Raw genomic sequence first — 17,687 nt, forward strand, 5'->3', positions numbered from 1 at the left:
ACTGATGGTGTGTTTGTGTAACATTCGACATACAGACAATAAGCAAATATACTTGGCTGCATGCCCATTGCCACGACATCGGCGTGAAATTGGTATTCCAAGGAAGCAAGTGTCATATCATGATGGTAGCCTAATCATAGACACTAAGCACCGGCCCAGGACCAGTTTCGGTTTTTAACATGTAAACCTGTGGTTCGGGGTCATATGGAAAGCGGAGAACTCTGATCCCAGATCAGATCCTAAAACCGGGGAGGCTAGAGGTCACGCGACACAGTCTGATCAACTGTTTGCAAAAAATGTTGACCCTCAATCCCCATTGAAATTTCAGACAATCGTGAATTAGATTTAATTGATTTTGATATAAATACTTCCTGTTTCGAACGTATACACTCTTGACCTGAGCCTTTACAGAAGGTTGTCCTTAGGAGAGACATTAAACTGAACTGTCACACAAAAGAGTGAAACATTGACAGCTGTACATACTACATTTTTTCATTTGATTTATTCCTTATTTTACCAGGTAGGTTGACTGAGAACACATTCTCATTTATAGCAACCTGGGGATTAGTTACAGGGGAGAGGAGGGGGATGAATGAGCCTGTTGTAAGCTGGGGCTGATTAGGTGGCCATGATGGTATGAGTTCCAGATTGGGAATTTAGCCAGGACACTGGGGTTAATGCCCCTAAGATCCATGGGATCTTTAATGACCACAGTCAGGACACCCGTTTAACATCCCATCCGAAAGACTGCACCCTACGATAATTTTTTTTTAGACCAGAGGAAAGAGTGCCTCCTATTGCTCCTGTAAGTCGCTCTGGATAATAGCATCTGCTAAATGACTAAACATTTACAAATGTAAACAATGTTAGCCAGCATCATACCACCCTGCCTCCTATAATAATAATAAATACCACTTCCAGCAGCATCTGGTCTCCCATCCAGGGACAACCTTCAGAGGCAAGCCAGCATTGGAATAGGCTGCTGGCTAACATTGTTTACATTTGTAAATGTTTAGTCATTTAGCAGACACTATTATCCAGAGGGATTTACAAGAGCAATTAGGGTTAAGTGCTTTGCTCAAGGGCACATCAACAGATTTTTCACTTAGTCGGCTCAAGGATTCAAACAAGCGATCTTTCGATTACTGGCCCACCGCTCTTAACCGTTTAGGCTACCTGCCGCCCCATGCATACATTTATATTCTGTAAAATTAAAGGCTTTTTTCTAGGCTAGCCTTATACATTTATATTATTTCTGCAACAGTCTGAACTTCAACATCCCATTTTAAAATTCAGTCGTTGTGACGTGAGTATGTAGATGTGTGTGCAGCTATATCCAGCTGCCCCTCCTTCATTTATAGGTACAAATGTTTAGAGGACAACAATAGCACCAGTGTGTTAAACCAGCCTGCAGTGAGAGTGTGTGACTGAGTAGACAAGGCTGCCAATGTTTAGGGGAGTGTGTCTCAGGGCTCCAATCCGCTTTTGGCTGCGAGTCTGCTGACCATCCAATTTATTTATTTTTTTTAGTTGATTAATTCGACCATTTAAAAAAAACAAGCACACACAACTTGAAAAAGCTTCAAAGTAAAATCATCAAGGATAACACAATAAAGTCTGGGATTTATTTCCATTGTGGTCCTCTTGAAACAAGATGGCTAGGCAAGATCGAACACGGTTGAACACAGTATGACAGCGAGATAATAAAACATAAAAACAAAGAAGAACATCTATCTCATCATTGCAGTTACATCGTAGGGTACATTCATATGGGCACAGAAGACATCAAACTGTTTTTTACTTTATTTTTAAAGCTTCCCAGAGAGGATGTCGTTTTTATGGGCAGAGGCGACTCATTCCACTCTGAGGCTCCAGTATTCAAGAAAGTACCTTCCCAGCATTACTCCTGAACCTGTATAAGCACACATTAGCAACACCTGATCTGGTGCTGTGATTGTGTGCATCCTTAACATGGGGAAAGTCATCAGTTAGATATCTGGGTGCAGAACCATAAATACTCCTGTAAACAAAACCCAGTCTAATCTGGGACACCCTCAACAGGCAGCCAGTTGAGTTCCTGAAAGCAGCTCCTGCCTATGTGAGGATGTGGACTCACCTTCAATACTACCCTGATCAGGTTATTCTGGGCTATCTCGAGCTTCCCCTTCAGAAGCTTAGATTAGCCCCCATACCAGGAACTACTAGCATAGTCAAAATGGCATTGAATGAGGGCAGTATCTAGCAGTCCTTATCAAGCAGCTTGGACTTTCTAGCCAAAAACGTAGTCCTGGCATTAACCTTCCCGTCATTGTAAATAGGCCGTCATTGTAAATAAGAATTTGTTCTTAACTGACTTGCCTAGTTAAATAAAGGTTAAATCAATAAAATAAAATAAATTCCCTAGCAATTTAGTGGCAATGCTCACACCTCCCAAGCTTCCATCAAGGATGCATCCCAGGTAGGTAACATAGGTTTAAGTAGTCAGCACCTCATCCCCTAACTCCACTCTGATTTCAGAGGACCTACACAATTTAGGTCTGGACCCAAAAATAATTGCCTCAGTTTTACCTAAGTGCAGAGATAGCTTATTATCTCCATTTGATAATGTTAGTAAACTCTGTGCTAAGTATGCTCTCCAACATAGTTTTACTTTTGTGAGACACCAGAAGTGTAGAGTAATCCACATAAAGGAAAAGATGGCAAGAACACACATCTTTCAAATTGTTTATATACAGTAAAAACAGTAGAGATCCAAGCACGCTCCCCTGCGGAACGCAACAACTCATTGGTTTTGCCTGAGACAGTGAACCATTAACATCTACCACTTGCTCCCTACCTGACAAATATGACTTTACCCAGCCTAGAGGGATACTACTTAACCCCAGTGCCTCCAGTTTGGAGATTAGGAGACAGTGGTTAACCTTCTGTAGGTCAAGCAGTACAATTCCACAGAGGTTTCCCTCATCAATCTCTTTCCTGATGAAGTCAGTCAAGTAAAGTAGACAATCTTTGGAGTATGTTTTTGGAAAACCAGACTAAAAATCATACATTTGACTTTGTGAGTTGACATTCATAAATTTGCAAATGTACAACTCTCTCCAGGATCTTTGATGTTATACTGAGGATAGATACAGGCCTATAATTCCCAGGGTCAGACTTTATCCCTTTCTTATACAGAGGTATAACTTTTGCTTGTTTCATGTCCCTGGGAAAGATGCCTTGTTCAAGAGAGAGATTAACGATATGCTTAATACAAGGGGCAATTTGCTCAGCAGAATCTCTGAGAAATCTTGCAGGACTATTATCCAGGCCTATGGCTTTGGAGCATTTAAGCTCTGCTAGCATACTGGCTACTTTGGCTGTGGCTATCTTTGCAAATGAAAAAGAGTTCAGTCCAATACTGTTTAGTTTGTTTTTGGTAGTACTACTACAGCCTAGTTCCTTAAATTATTTCCAAAGCTTTTTAGGGTCACTTCTGTTCTCAATGATTTTATCAGCAAAGTAACCCCTTTTAGCTTCATCCATCCATCAAGCCATTGAGGGCTTCCACCATTTTAATGTAGTCAACTGGGTGGGACTTCCAACTTCATTGGCTGATCCCTCCTGATGACCCGGTTGGAGTCATGTCCCACTGGGTCATCAGGAGGGATCAGCCAATCGTGAAGAAGTAAATTGACTACTTTAAAATGGAGATGGCCTCAATGGTGCTGCCCATGCAGGGGAGAGGCGTTGTGACGTGAGGTGTTGTTACGGATACAGGTATCCTGTGTTTTTGTGTGTTTCTACTCTTTCTGCCCTAATCACAGGTGTCCTGTATGTTCCTGATTGGTGGTCGTTGAGGTGTCTGCTGATTGGACCAATCAGTGAACATTCCTGTGAATAGCACCACCTGTTACTCGTTTGTTGAATCACACAGCCCATTGTATAAAACCAGACTTGTGTTTGTTGCAAGAGAGAGAGACTTTTTGCCATATGTGAGTATGGACACGGTGGTGTCCTGTGTGTTGTGTACGCACTAAGTTGTTGGTTACCCTATTGGTAACTTGGTTAGAGAGAGACTTTTTGCCATATGTGAGTATGGACACGGTGGTGTCCTGTGTGTTGTGTACGCACTAAATTGCTGATTACCCTGTTTAGTAGCTTTGTGTGTTTTTGGGAAAAGGGGAGTTTAAGCTAGTTGCCCTTGGGCGTACATTACCCGTAGGAAGAAATCTGTCTATAAACACCAGTTAGACCTGAGCGGACCACCCACTGTATTTTTGTATGACTAGCAGTAGCCTAGCGGTTCTTCAGGCAGGCTAGATCAGTTTAGGGGGTTTTACACTATTGTTTCATTTCTTGGGTCCTGCTCAGCCCTTTTTCCCAAACCCTTACCGTGTGTTCATAAATAAACCATGTGTGTTTGACGGTAGTTCATGGTAGTTGTGTCCTATTTGTTCTCACTGTTCCATACTACACTTATAATTTGCATGAATTTATGTTACGGGTCTCATGTCCGTCACCCTAGACGTTTAAAAGCCACGGGGTTCGTAACAGGTGTTATAATTTAAACAAAAGTAGATTTTGCTGTTTTATTGGGTAATTTGAGATGGAAGGGCGTTCCATGTAACCATGGCTCTATACAATACTGTGCATTGCCTTAAATTTGTTTTGGACTTGGGGATTGCGACGAGACCACTGGTGGCATTTCTGGTGGGGTACATATGTCTGTCAGAACTGTGTGTTATTTGATTATACAGACAATTTTGAATTTTCATCACAGTAATATTTCTCATAAAAACAAGAAGTGATGCAGTCAAGCCTTCTACTTTAAGCCAAGTGAGACGAGCATGTGTCTTGTTGATATTAACCCTTCTGTTTACAATGAAGGGCAAGACGTGCTGCTCTGTTCTGGGCCAAATACCGCTTTCCTAGGTCCCTTTCTCAGCTCCTCACCATATAACCAGGCAATAGTCAAGATGTAATAAAACCAGAGCTTGCAGGACTTGTTTGGTCGAATGTGGTGTTAATAAAGCAGAGCATCTCTTTATCACAGACAGACTTCTCTCTATCTTTACAATAATATAATCAATATGCCTCGACCATGACAGTTTACACTCTATTAGATTGTAAATTGTCAAGGAATATTGATTATATTCTTGTAAAGATGGAGAGAGAAAATCAACAAATCAAATGTTATTTGTCAATAGCTTCGTAAAGAACAGGTGTAGACTAACTGTATAATGCCTACTTACAGGCCCTTCCCAACAATACAGAGAGAAAGAAAATATAAAAGTAATAATAAATACACAATGTGTAACAATAATTTGGCTATATATTCAGGGTACCAGTATCTAGTCGATGTGCAGGGGTACGAGGTAATTGAGGTAGATATGTATACTGAACAAAAATATAAACGCAACATGCAACAATTCCAAAGATTTTACTGTGTTACAGTTCATGTGAGGAAATCAGTCAACTGAAACAAATTCATTAGGCCCTATTCTATGGATTTCACATGACTGGGAATACAGATATGCATCTGTTGGTCACAGATACCTTTAAAAAAATGGGCCTCACAATGGGCCTCAGGATCTCATCACGGTATTTCTGTGCATTCAAATTGCCATCGATAAAATGCAATTGTATTCGTTGTCCATAGTTTATGCCTGCCCATAAATAACTCCACCGCCACCATGGGCACTATGTTCACAACGTTCAAATCAGCAAACCGCTCGCCCACACGACGCCATACACGTGGTCTGCGGTTGTGAAGCCAGTTGGACGTACTGCCAAATTCTCTAAAACGACACTGGAGGCGGCTTATGGTAAAGAAATGAACATTCAATTATCTGGAAACAGCTCTGGTGGACATTCCTGCTGTCAGTATGCCAATTGCACACTCCGTCAAAACTTGAGACATCTGTGGCATTGTGTTGTGACAAAACTGCACATTTTAGAGTGGCCTTTTATTGTCCCCAGCTCAAGGTGCACCTGTGTAATGATCATACTGTTTAATCAGCTTCTTGATATGCCACACCTGTTAGGTGGATAGATTGTCTTGGCAAAGGAGAAATGCTCACTAACAGGGATGTAAACAAATTTGTGCACAACATTTTAGAGAAAAGCTTTTTGTGCGTATAGAAAATGTCACTGACCTGATGGTGTGGCAGGAAGGTCAGTTTGCTGACAACCAAGAGGTTGAGGCCAGGTGAAGCGGACTCCCAAGTGTGCTCACCACAAAGAATGCTTAGTAGTTGTCAACTAATGTTAAGCCATCTTGTTTTCAGAAAAGTTCAGTGAAAGTACAGTACATTACTGGCAGCTAGTTGCAAGTAAGATACTAGCAGTTAATGGCTTTTAATTACAATATTTTACTGACAGCTAGTTGCCAGTTAGGTAACACAAAATTCACAGCAACTTCCAGGCAACTAAATGGTCACACATATCACCTTCACCACTGACAAAGAACCCCTCAAGAACCTTTTTATTTTTAGTGTGTAGTCAGAATGTGTAATTTAGCCTATTAAACACAGTGAGAATTGGGCAGGTCTGTTGCAAAAAAGAAAGGAAATTCTTGCCTAAAAAGTAGCATGTAGTGCCAGTAGTTAGCTACACCGCTACATGGCAAAAAAGCAATTAACTACTGAAAACACTACCAAGATTTGATTTAATTCAACTACCACCAAGTTACTGCAAAATGTAGTTCACTACTCCCCAACACTGAATACAGAATGATGTGCAAATTGTGGTACTTCAGTAAAAACCTCAGACAGTGGCCACAATTACTGTCTTGACTTGTATTGTCCTACTTTGAACTATTTTTCTAACCTCCATACTGTCCCAGTCTGACACAATGAGTGGTGAATGGATGGGAGGAGAGCAATGTTTAGAGAGCTTGCTTTTGTAGTCAATGACCCCGTCTCTATTGTTTTGATGTAATATGATACTAAAAAGGTGTAGTTCTACAAAGCATCTGTTACCAGTACCACAAGTTTTCCTGTTATTTTCTTCACACTTACACACTCCACACACTGTTGCATCATTGGTCAACCACACATTCCAGAGACTAATCACATGATTTTCAGTCTTTCCTTCCACCTTCCCTCACGTAGTCCGATGGTCACGCTGTGCCTCTCATTGACTAAGTGTTAACGGCTAAAGTGAAACACAAACATTGTGTAATGTTTTAGGCCAGAGTCTGTTCCCACTTCTAGCCACTTGTTGCTCTCTGGCTGCAGAGCATTTGGACTGGTATTTCCTCTACTCTGTCTTGAGACCTACTGATAGCTCCTCTCCTCCATCTCTCCTCTCCTCCAGATGGGGTGTCCTGTTCTCCCACCCCCGGGACTTTACTCAAGTGTGTACCACAGAGTTGGCCTGTGCTGCCAAGATCAGCGATGAGTTTAAGAAACGCAACGTCAAGATGATCGCTCTGTCCATCGACAGCGTGGCCGACCATCTCGCCTGGAGCATGGTCTGTCTCTACCTGTCTCTCTGCATCCATTGCCTAAGTGGTTAAAATGTAGAGAACATTCCCTCACATTGCATAACTACAATATGGACAGCCTCTCTCTCACAGATTTACTACCATATTTAAACACTGTCAGCCATGTCTAAATCAATATTACATGCACACACCCTGTGTAATCCCCCTGAGACTGGTTTAGTCTGCACAGCTGTTACTCTGGCTCAACTGCATTCACAGATGGCCATTTCTCTACAGAAATATATTGTGTAGAACAGATATGTTTGTTTATCAAGTAGAACAGGAAATAATGTTAGCTCTATTCATTACATTTCTATCTGCAAGGTCCTAAACATTTCACCTCCTCCCGCCAAAGCCTCTCTCAGGTTCAACAGGGAAAGAGTTCCTCTGGCCTGCCAAGTTATCAAATCTTACACTGGGGTATCGGTGATGGGACAGATAGTTAGGTTGCTAGGCTACAGCAGCAACAGCAATGTCCTCCAAAGTTCACAACAACACGTTTTTTGGATGAAAAGTTAACTACGTAGTGAAAATCTGTCCTGTGAAAATCACTTTCACTGAATAAAGTATTCAGTTTTGGTCTTTCTAAGCCTCGCCCTAACCCCCTCTCCCTACACACACATCTCTGGCTGAAACTGTGTGACTAATGGCAGCCTTCCTTCCCACAATGAGGAGCAGTATTAATTTTGTCTGATATCCAGTTGTTGATTAGAACAGCCATTCTACTGCTATTTATACTGCTGCTGTGAACATAGGAACTTTCTCCACCATTTTAACACTTGAAAATAAAAACATGCACTCTTGCCACAACCTGCTCTAACCCAGTCACCCTGATGTTAATGTGACTGAAAGAGCTGAGTCACTCCGATCGGAGTCCAATGTCTTCAAAGGGTCAGGGTCTATAGTTCACACTTCAGACTAGTTCTCAGGTCTGTAGATTATACTACATATACAGTCACAGGTTCTGCTGTTCCCACCATGATTACTTTAGTGAGTTACTGAGAAAAGAAAGGACACTTTTACTCTACTAGCAGTGGTGAAGTCTGTAAAGACTTAAATGATCTAAATTGGAGCCAGTAAAGGTGATACGGTCCCCTGCCCTTCCCCATCATTGCTAACCCCTGAACTCTAACCTCTCTCTCTCTGTCTGTAGGATGTAATGGCGTTTAACAGTGAGAGTGCAGGCTCTCCCCTGCCCTTCCCCATCATCGCTGATGATAAGAGGGAGCTGTCAGTTCAGCTGGGCATGCTGGACCCTGATGAGATCGACAAGGATGGCATGCCCCTCACCGCACGCTGTGTGAGAGAGGTCACACACACATCCATGAGATGTAAAGGGCAACATAGTTTTGCTGAAGAAAATTAAGATCCAATTGGTGTTTATGTGACACTTCCCCTTTGGTCCCTCCCACAGGTGTTTATGGTTGGTCCAGATAAGAAGATGAAGCTGTCCATCTTGTACCCGGCCACCACTGGGAGGAACTTTGACGAGCTGCTCCGTGTCATCGATTCTCTGCAGCTCACTGCTCTCATAGGTGGCCACACCTGTTGACTGGAAGGTACTCACACACACGCACATGTCGACTGGAAGATAAACACTCAATCTCATTTCGATATTGGACCACTTGAAAAGGCATGACAAATTATTATTTTGAAGTTAACTTTATAGGTGCCACAACAGCCTTTCATTGAATAAATGAAATGCGGCACAGATAGGCCCACTGTGAGAGTATCAACTGCTACTAATCCAGTTATTTTGTGACTTTTCATTGTTGACAATCTTGTATGTTTAAATACTTTAAATAGTGCATCTCACTAATACTTACATCTCGACTAAGCATCCATTAATAGTATTGTCTTCTGTGGAGCAGGGCTTTGATATGTCCGTATCATTGTACAGTGCCTAACTACCCCAATAAACACACTTTTGTAATGACCACTGTGGGGTGTGTGTGTGTTTTTGGTGGTGATGAAGTTGGAAAGCCAAGCCATGTTGAACTGGGTAAAATACAGGTCTGCTTCAATATTTAGTTAAATTACTCCAAAGAGAAGCCATGTGGATGTATACATTTAATTCTGTATCCCCACACGGTTTAAACAAAGAACTAGATTTCACCTTCTTCCTATAGGCCAAATTTAGACTGTTATACAAGGACACTATCCATATCAGATTTTGCGTATTGTTTGAGTTAGCCCCACATATTTATGGAAGGCTGAGCCTGATGTCCTTTGTGGTAAGCTATCTCATTAATTGATGTAATGTATCCAAGTGAGCAGACACCTAAGGCAATTGATTCATGAATGGTTCACGCCTGATGCCCTCAATTGCCCTTCGTGCCCGCTCCCATACCCTATAATTAAGTATTTCTTTGTGACTAACTTGTATACAGGTAGACCAGAGAAGCCACATCCCTGATTGGCAGATGAGTGGCAACCATGATTAGAAGCACCTGCTGCTCACATGTGTTCCCTACAAATGCTGTTTTGAATTTAAAATATTTGTACCTACACACTAAAAAAGGCTGCAAAGCTGAAACGTCTGTGTACACTATCCCTGATGCAGTGAAAATAAATACAATTGAAGTAAGCTTTATGCAACATCTTTGAGTGCGGCACCATCACACCTTTTGTTTGTCTGCTTCAATACTTGCGAAAGGCATCCTTCTTTCCGGTAACTGAATAGTACCTTTGCTTTCACTTTTTTGAGTAAAAAAATAAACGTGTCTAATCTCCTACAGATCAGTGATGACCTCAAGGAAGGAAGGATCCATTTGACCAGTATACAAACAGGCGGGGTCCTTTACCCTGAATTACCTCCAGTAATGATTCTGTGTTATCAGATGGAGTACCGAGGTCTTAGAAAATAACATAATAACAGACAGTCCATTAACAAGTGTTTTTGACAGAGGCTAGATAAGATTGAACACACCACCCACCCACAGGCCAAAGTCCTGTTGTAGTGTATAGTCTGTGGGCTATTACTCCTGTAGAGCACTGGTGCCTAAATGGTGGGTCGGGTCCCTTTACTGGGTCCTCCTGGGTCGCAGCTCAATACTGAGTTATGCATGGAAACATATATTTGGTTTAATACTTGAGTCACAATATAAGACCATAAGCTTTAGTTGGGTCCAATTACCCCAAAAGATAGGAAACCACTGTTCTAGAGCTGTTGCTGACACACTGTGCTGAAACCCTCCAATGCTTTACTGTTTTACCAGCAGATGGCAGTACATCCACTAATGTAAAGGAGGACTACAGAGCCATAGATGGCTACAGTAAACTCGAGAGTTTGGCTCTGTTTTTAGTTTGATATGAAACATTGTAATAGTACTAAAAACATAGTTTAGAACTCACTGACTGGTATTACTTTGTTTCCTGGACCCAGATGGAGAATATAGAATAGGGAATAACCATTTGAAATTATGAGTTATTATATACTGTATGCAAGTCCAGGAAAATAATGACTGGGAAAGTAGCTTTCGGTGTTGGATGAGAGGAACTCTAGTTAATAATTGACATGTGAACCTGATCAAGTGTTTTAACTACCATGGTGTGTGTTACCTAACAAAGGTATTCAACCCACAGAGCATAATACTGTAAAGGACCCAGAGGCCTGAACACGCACGCACGGACGCGCATCCATAGAGGACATAGAATGTGTCTGGAATGTCTTTGAAGACTTAGGCCATGCTCCCTGACCCATTCTGTTGCCGGGACACTGCGAATCAGAGAGCATGGCATTCTTTTCACAGTTCTACTCCACTAATCTCCACTGTCATACCCACAAAGTTTAAGTGCAATACAGTTAACCAGTCCCTTATATTACAATATTTTTTACTTGCTCCTGATAACTACATGCTCTGGTTTAGTGCACACTGTCACAATAGTCCCAAGTACCGGTAGACGCATGGAATCGCCTGTCTTTGTATTACTAAAGTCTTCTAGATCCAGACTGTTCTGAGAGGGGGTGTGTATGGACAGTAAGCCTTTCCTTACATGGTGTATCCTCTAGATGGCAATGGTGCAACAGCTGACTCACTGGGGAAACAGTACATGCAAACTAATAATTTGAAATTAAACTGATTATGGTAGTAGGCAGAGTATGGCATAAGGTCATAATCGTTGTAAGCATACACTGTTCAGAAACCAGGTGTTTTAAGCGATCTTTCGAATTATTAGGACAAGCAAACAGCTTAAAGAGATTCTACGGTAATTTTGTATTCTTAGCCAGTAGTTCTGAAAGTAGCTCTCACTGGCCAAAAATTGTCCACCACATCATTGCTATCGTTCTCTGCTCATAGATTATGCATGAACTACACATTGACACATCCAGCCCAAAGTGGGAGGTTTAAAAAATATTTAGTAGTTGCCAAAGTTCTGGAGCATTTCTTTAATCGGAGATCCAGCAGTGTATTTGATCTGTGCATGTGCCAGCACCAGCAGTGCAAGCCTCCCTCTTAAGCCAACTTTTGCTTACTCTGGCAAATCGAGCTCCTTACCGCATCCCTGTGTGCCTCCCACATTCTTTTCAATGCGGAGGGCTCCGTATAGCTCTGTATAGCTCTGCATTGACATGATTGGTTGACGGTAGGTGGGAGCATGGAAGCATGGAGAGGTCAGAGATAGCCAGACTTGTAAATTGGGCTAAGGAACCGAAGTTGGGTTTTGGAGAAACGCCATCACACATCTGCCAGCAATCCAGTGGATGAAGGCATGACAAGAGCGTGGTGAACAGATAGATGTGGTTATGGACAGCGAGGAAGAAGGAGAAGAGCCGAGTGTAGTGGGAAGATGTGTATTGAGGAAGACGTCATGTTAGGATATATCAGTTATCCTGTTAGAGCTTTTGTTCAGAATCCACTGTGCTGTTTCAGGTGCAACGTTTATGGTCATGTTGCAGTAAAGTGTAGGAGGGAGATTCCAAGATGTGGGAAGTGTGCAGGAGGGCATTGGACAGAGGATTGTGTACAGTCGTGGTCAAAAGTTTTGAGAATGACACAAATATTAATTTTCACAAAGTCTGCTGCCTCAGTTTTTATGATGGCAATTTGCATATACTCCAGAATGTCATGAAGAGTGATCAGATGAATTGCAATTAATTGCAAAGTCCCTCTTTGCCATGAAAATGAACTTAATCCCCCCAAAAACATTTCCACTAAATTTCAGCCCTGCCACAAAAGGACCAGCTGCCATCATGTCAGTGATTCTCTCGTTAACACAGGTGAGAGTGTTGACGAGGACAAGGCTGGAGATCCCTCTGTCATGCTGATTGAGTTAGAATAACTGGAAGCTTTAAAAGGAGGGTTGTTCTTGAAATCATTGTTCTTCCTCTGTTAACCATGGTTACCTGCAAGGAAACACGTGCCGTCATCATTGCTTTGCACAAAAATAGCTTCACAGGCAAGGATATTGCTGCTAGTAAGATTGCACCTAAATCAATAATTTATCGGATCATCAAGAACTTCAAGGAGAGAGGTTCAATTGTTGTGAAGAAGGCTTCAGGGCGCCCAAGAAAGTCCAGCAAGCGCCAGGACCGTCTCCAAAGTTGATTCAGCTGCGGGATCGGGGCACCACCAGTGCAGAGCTTGCTCAGGAATGGCAGCAGGCAGGTGTGAGTGCATCTGCACGCACAGTGAGGCGAAGACTTTTGGAGGATGGCCTGTTGTCAAGAAGGGCAGCGAGGAAGCCACTTCTCTCCAGGAATAACATGATATTCTGCAAAAAGGTACAGGGATTGGACTGCTGAGGACTGGGGTAAAGTCATTTTCTCGGATAAATCCCCTTTCCGATTGTTTGGGGCATCCAGAAAAAAGCTTGTACGGAGAAGACAAAGTGAGCGGTACCATCAGTCCTGTGTCATGCCAACAGTAAAGCATCCTTAGACCATTCATGTATGGGGTTGCTTCTCACTCACAATTTTGCCTAAGAACACAGCCATGAATAAAGAATGGTACCAACACATCCTCCGAGAGCAACTTCTCCCAACCATCCAAGAACAGTTTGGTGACGAACAATGCCTTTTCCAGCATGATGGAGCACCTTGCCATAAGGCAAAAGTGATAACTAAGTGGCTCGGGGAACAAAACATCGAAATTTTGGGTCAATGGCCAGGAAACTCCCCAGACCTTAATCCCATTGAGAACTTGTGGTCAATCCTCAAGAGGCGGGTGGACAAACAAAACCCCACAAATTCTGACAAACTCCAAGCATTGATTATGCAAGAATGGGCTGCCATCAGTCAGGATGTGGCCCAGAAGTTAATTGACAGCATGCCAGGGCGGATTGCAGAGGTCTTGAAAAAGAAGGGTCAACACTGCAAATATTGACTCTTTGCATAAACTTAATGTAATTGTCAATAGAAGCCTTTGACACTTATGGAATGCTTGTAATTATACTTCAGTATACCATAGTAACATCTGACAAAAATATCTAAAAACACTGAAGCAGCAAACTTTGTGAAGACCAATACTTGTGTCATTCTCAAAACGTTTGACCACGACTGTATATTGTAAATCGCCCATAAGTTTGGAAAAATCTTGATATGATTTTTAGGTAATATCGCCCTCTGGGCAACATTGTGCAGTTAGGCTACTTTTCAGGGCAATATCATGCTCAATGAAAGACGTGTAAAAATGTAAAATGTGGCCTTGGTCAATGTTTTTGCAAACATATCCTCTGATATTCACAGGCAATGGACACAGGAACATTCTATTGGCAAAAGTAGCCTAACAGAGTAGTTAGGATCATACCCTCTGATAGTGAGGAGAGTGTACTTTAGGACAGCAGTGAAATACTAGTTTATGCCCAACTTGTATTTTCATATGAAAAGAGTGTTCTGAAAATATCACATTTTCCTTGGTGTTTCAGTACCCTTATAGCACAGCGTTGCCATGAAGCAACAAAACATTTTCTCGGTGGGGGTAAAAGTGATTTTTTTGTTATTATTGACACATTTTCAGAAAGCCTAAATCTTTTTTAAAAAACAGGATGGAATATTTTATTTTAATGAAAAACCAAAATGTGTGCAGTAGAGTGTTAAAATAGTTTTCACATACACATTTTATATGTCTGAACTCATAACATGGTTATTCCTGACTATGGTAGAACGTTTATTCTGATTGACGGTTTTCTGCATTTATAGCTCAGTTGGTAGAGCATGGCACTTGCAACGCCAGGGTTGTGGGTTCGATTCCCACGGGGGGACAGTATGAAAATGTATGCACTCACTAACTGTAAGTCGCTCTGGATAAGAGCGTCTGCTAAATGACAAAAAATGTCCCATCAGGTAGCCAAAGTCCCATCAGGTAGCCTGATTTCAGATGTGTCCATGTAAACAGGATTATTAGGGAAATCGTTTTTCTTGCAAAGCAAGTAAACGTTTAAATCAAACTATTATATTATATTACCGTAGACAACCCTAGGTGCTTAGTGAAAGGTAGTCTAACAAGTTTGGAATAATCATCCCTTTACTGAGACGAATGAAGAAGAGACAAGAATTTACAGTGAGAGGCACTTCATATTGTCAATGTACAGAGCAGATACACACACACACGGCAGTGGAGCTGCAATACACAGACAATACCCATATTCCCAGCCCCAACAACACCACTACCCCAATCAACAGCAGCAGATGTGTGTGTAATATAACCCTTCTCCTGGGCATGTCACACTGGGCAACAAACCCAGCATCAACAGCTGCTAGTAACACACGCACAAACGCACAAACGCACACACGCACGCACACACACAGGCATGCACACAGTCACACACGCACGCGCACACGCGCACATAATTAATATCTTAATGCTGATTATCACAACATAGAGGGCAACTAACAAGAGTTATTGCTGCTGGAGCGGGGTGTGTGTGCGTGTGCGCGCGTTTGCGTTCGTGTGTGTGTAGGAGGTTGTTATTCCCATGTTGAGTGCCAGGCATTGACTTCATCACCTGGAGCTGCCAGTGACCTACAGGTTAACAAGCCAGAGACTGGGAGGGAAAACACACACACACACACATGCACACACACACACAAACAAACACACTGCCCTGATGCTTTCCAGACCATCTCTCCCTTTCTCCTCCATTCCCCATCGCACTCTCCCACTCTTATCTTCCTCCCCCTCCCCTCTCCCCCCTCTGTGGTCTCTCGCATAACAAAAATACACAAGTTCAATCAGCTCTTTCTCACTACCACTCTTTCTTTCTTCTTTCTTTTTGATATCAACTGGATCCAACTGCATCCAGCTTGCAGACAGACTGCAGGGCTCCCACTAGACTAATGATTGTGTCCGATGCCCATTTAGTAAGAGCTGTAAGTTAGTGCTGCTAGAACCATGTGATAAATGTCCACATAAAAGTGCTATCATTCTCTGCCACCCCCCTCTCTCTCTCCACCCCTCCTCTATAACTAGAACACATACATCATCAGTAGTGGCGAATCACCTGAGTAGTGTCTTATCTGTGTGTGTGTGTGTGTGTGTGTGTGTGTGTGTGTGTGTGTGCGAGCACTGCTGTCTGATCATAATAAAGGGAGAAAGAGAGCGACTATGTCTGGAATACAGATATACACATAAGTAAAATATGTATGCATTCAAATACATATTGTATAGCCAGATAAAGAGAGAGACAGAGGGACAGAGTGTGTAGTTAGGACAGATAGGAGAGTGTTGTTGGGTTGCTATGGTAACTGTTTGGGTGTAGCTCGGTTTCTATGGTAACTGTTTGGGGTTTTGGCTCCAGTTCCAAACCATAAAGAACCGTTTTGGTCCGTAATGAAACCAGCATGGCTTTCTTGGCTCTCACACTATGGGTCACGTGCAGAGGCCACACATGCACATGCACATGCACATGCACGCACTCGCGCGCACACACACAGCTGGAGGAGAGAGAAGCACATGTTTGCTTTAGTAGTTGTTTATGTTCATGCAGCGATGTGGGAGGAGGTTGACAGGGAACCATCAATTAAAACAATGATCATAAAACACACACTGGTAAACAAACATCGCAAAGTTCACAGAGAGAAAGAGACAGACATAGAGAGACAGACAGACAGAGAGAGAGAGAGATGGGGAGAGAGAGAGGGGGAAAGAGAGGAATGCTATAAAAGGAAATACTTCTTTATTGAATACAGGATAAAGTCTCTGCTGTCTCAGCCAGGTCACCCATGATACAAGTCAGTATTCGACGTCCATCCATGTCTGAGGATGTCAGGAGATTACATTTACATTTTACATTTTAGTCATTTAGCAGACGCTCTTATCCAGAGCGACTTACAGTTAGCACATACATTATTTTATCGAACCCACAACCCTGGCGTTGCAAACGCCATGCTCTACCAACTGAGCTACATCCCCTGCCGGCCATTCCCTCCCCTACCCTGGACGACGCTGGGCCAATTGTGCGATCACATGGAAACTGGCCACTAGGGGCAACAGTGAGCGCTGTTACCTTCAAGTAGGTTTCGGTTTTGCTAGGGTGTTGGGGATGGCGGATGGCCATAAACATCTGCCTCTGGTGCTAAAGATTGCAAGTTCAAATCCAACGATAGATGTTTTTAAGATTTCTGTTTTAAGCCTATCCCAAACCTTAACCCTTACCTTAACCATTCAGAGTTAATGCCTAAACATAACTCTAATCTTAAAAATTCAGAGTTAATGCCTAAACTTAACCTTATACCCTGATGAAGACAGCTTGTCTGTCGAAACGTTGGTTATTAAGATATTCAATTATTGCATCTGAGCTCCTAGAGTGTGCGTTTTTCCTTTTTTGTTTTTGAAGTGTTTTACGCCGTCAGCCAGCACCTTGCCTAAATAGGTGTGCGTTTCTTTCGCTTTTATCTTAAACTTAACCTTAAACACTTTGAAATTTGACGTTTGGAACAACCTCGAAATTTGACGTTTGAGAAACATGGATGAACATCTAATTCTGACGTGAGACTCTGAGAGCCTGCTGGCTGTCTAGTTCAAGTCCTGAGAACTCAAAACATACCAGGGGCCTTTTGGGGTCCAGGGCTAAAGGTCATAGGCCCTCACTACCAAAAGTGTGGGCAGCCACCTCTCCCTTCCCCTCCCTCCCTTCATCCCTCTCTCTCTCCTCAAACTTGGCCCTATTAACCCCACTTCCATTCACATGTTTATTTAGGTAGGTTGGTTTGTAGTTAGAGAGGGGGAGGGAGGAGAGGAGAGGGCGATGAGGGGAAGGGAGAGGTGAGGTATCTGCC

The sequence above is a fragment of the Coregonus clupeaformis genome, chromosome 20, assembly GCF_020615455.1.
Source record: "Coregonus clupeaformis isolate EN_2021a chromosome 20, ASM2061545v1, whole genome shotgun sequence".
In the NCBI taxonomy this organism is placed as follows: domain Eukaryota; kingdom Metazoa; phylum Chordata; class Actinopteri; order Salmoniformes; family Salmonidae; genus Coregonus; species Coregonus clupeaformis.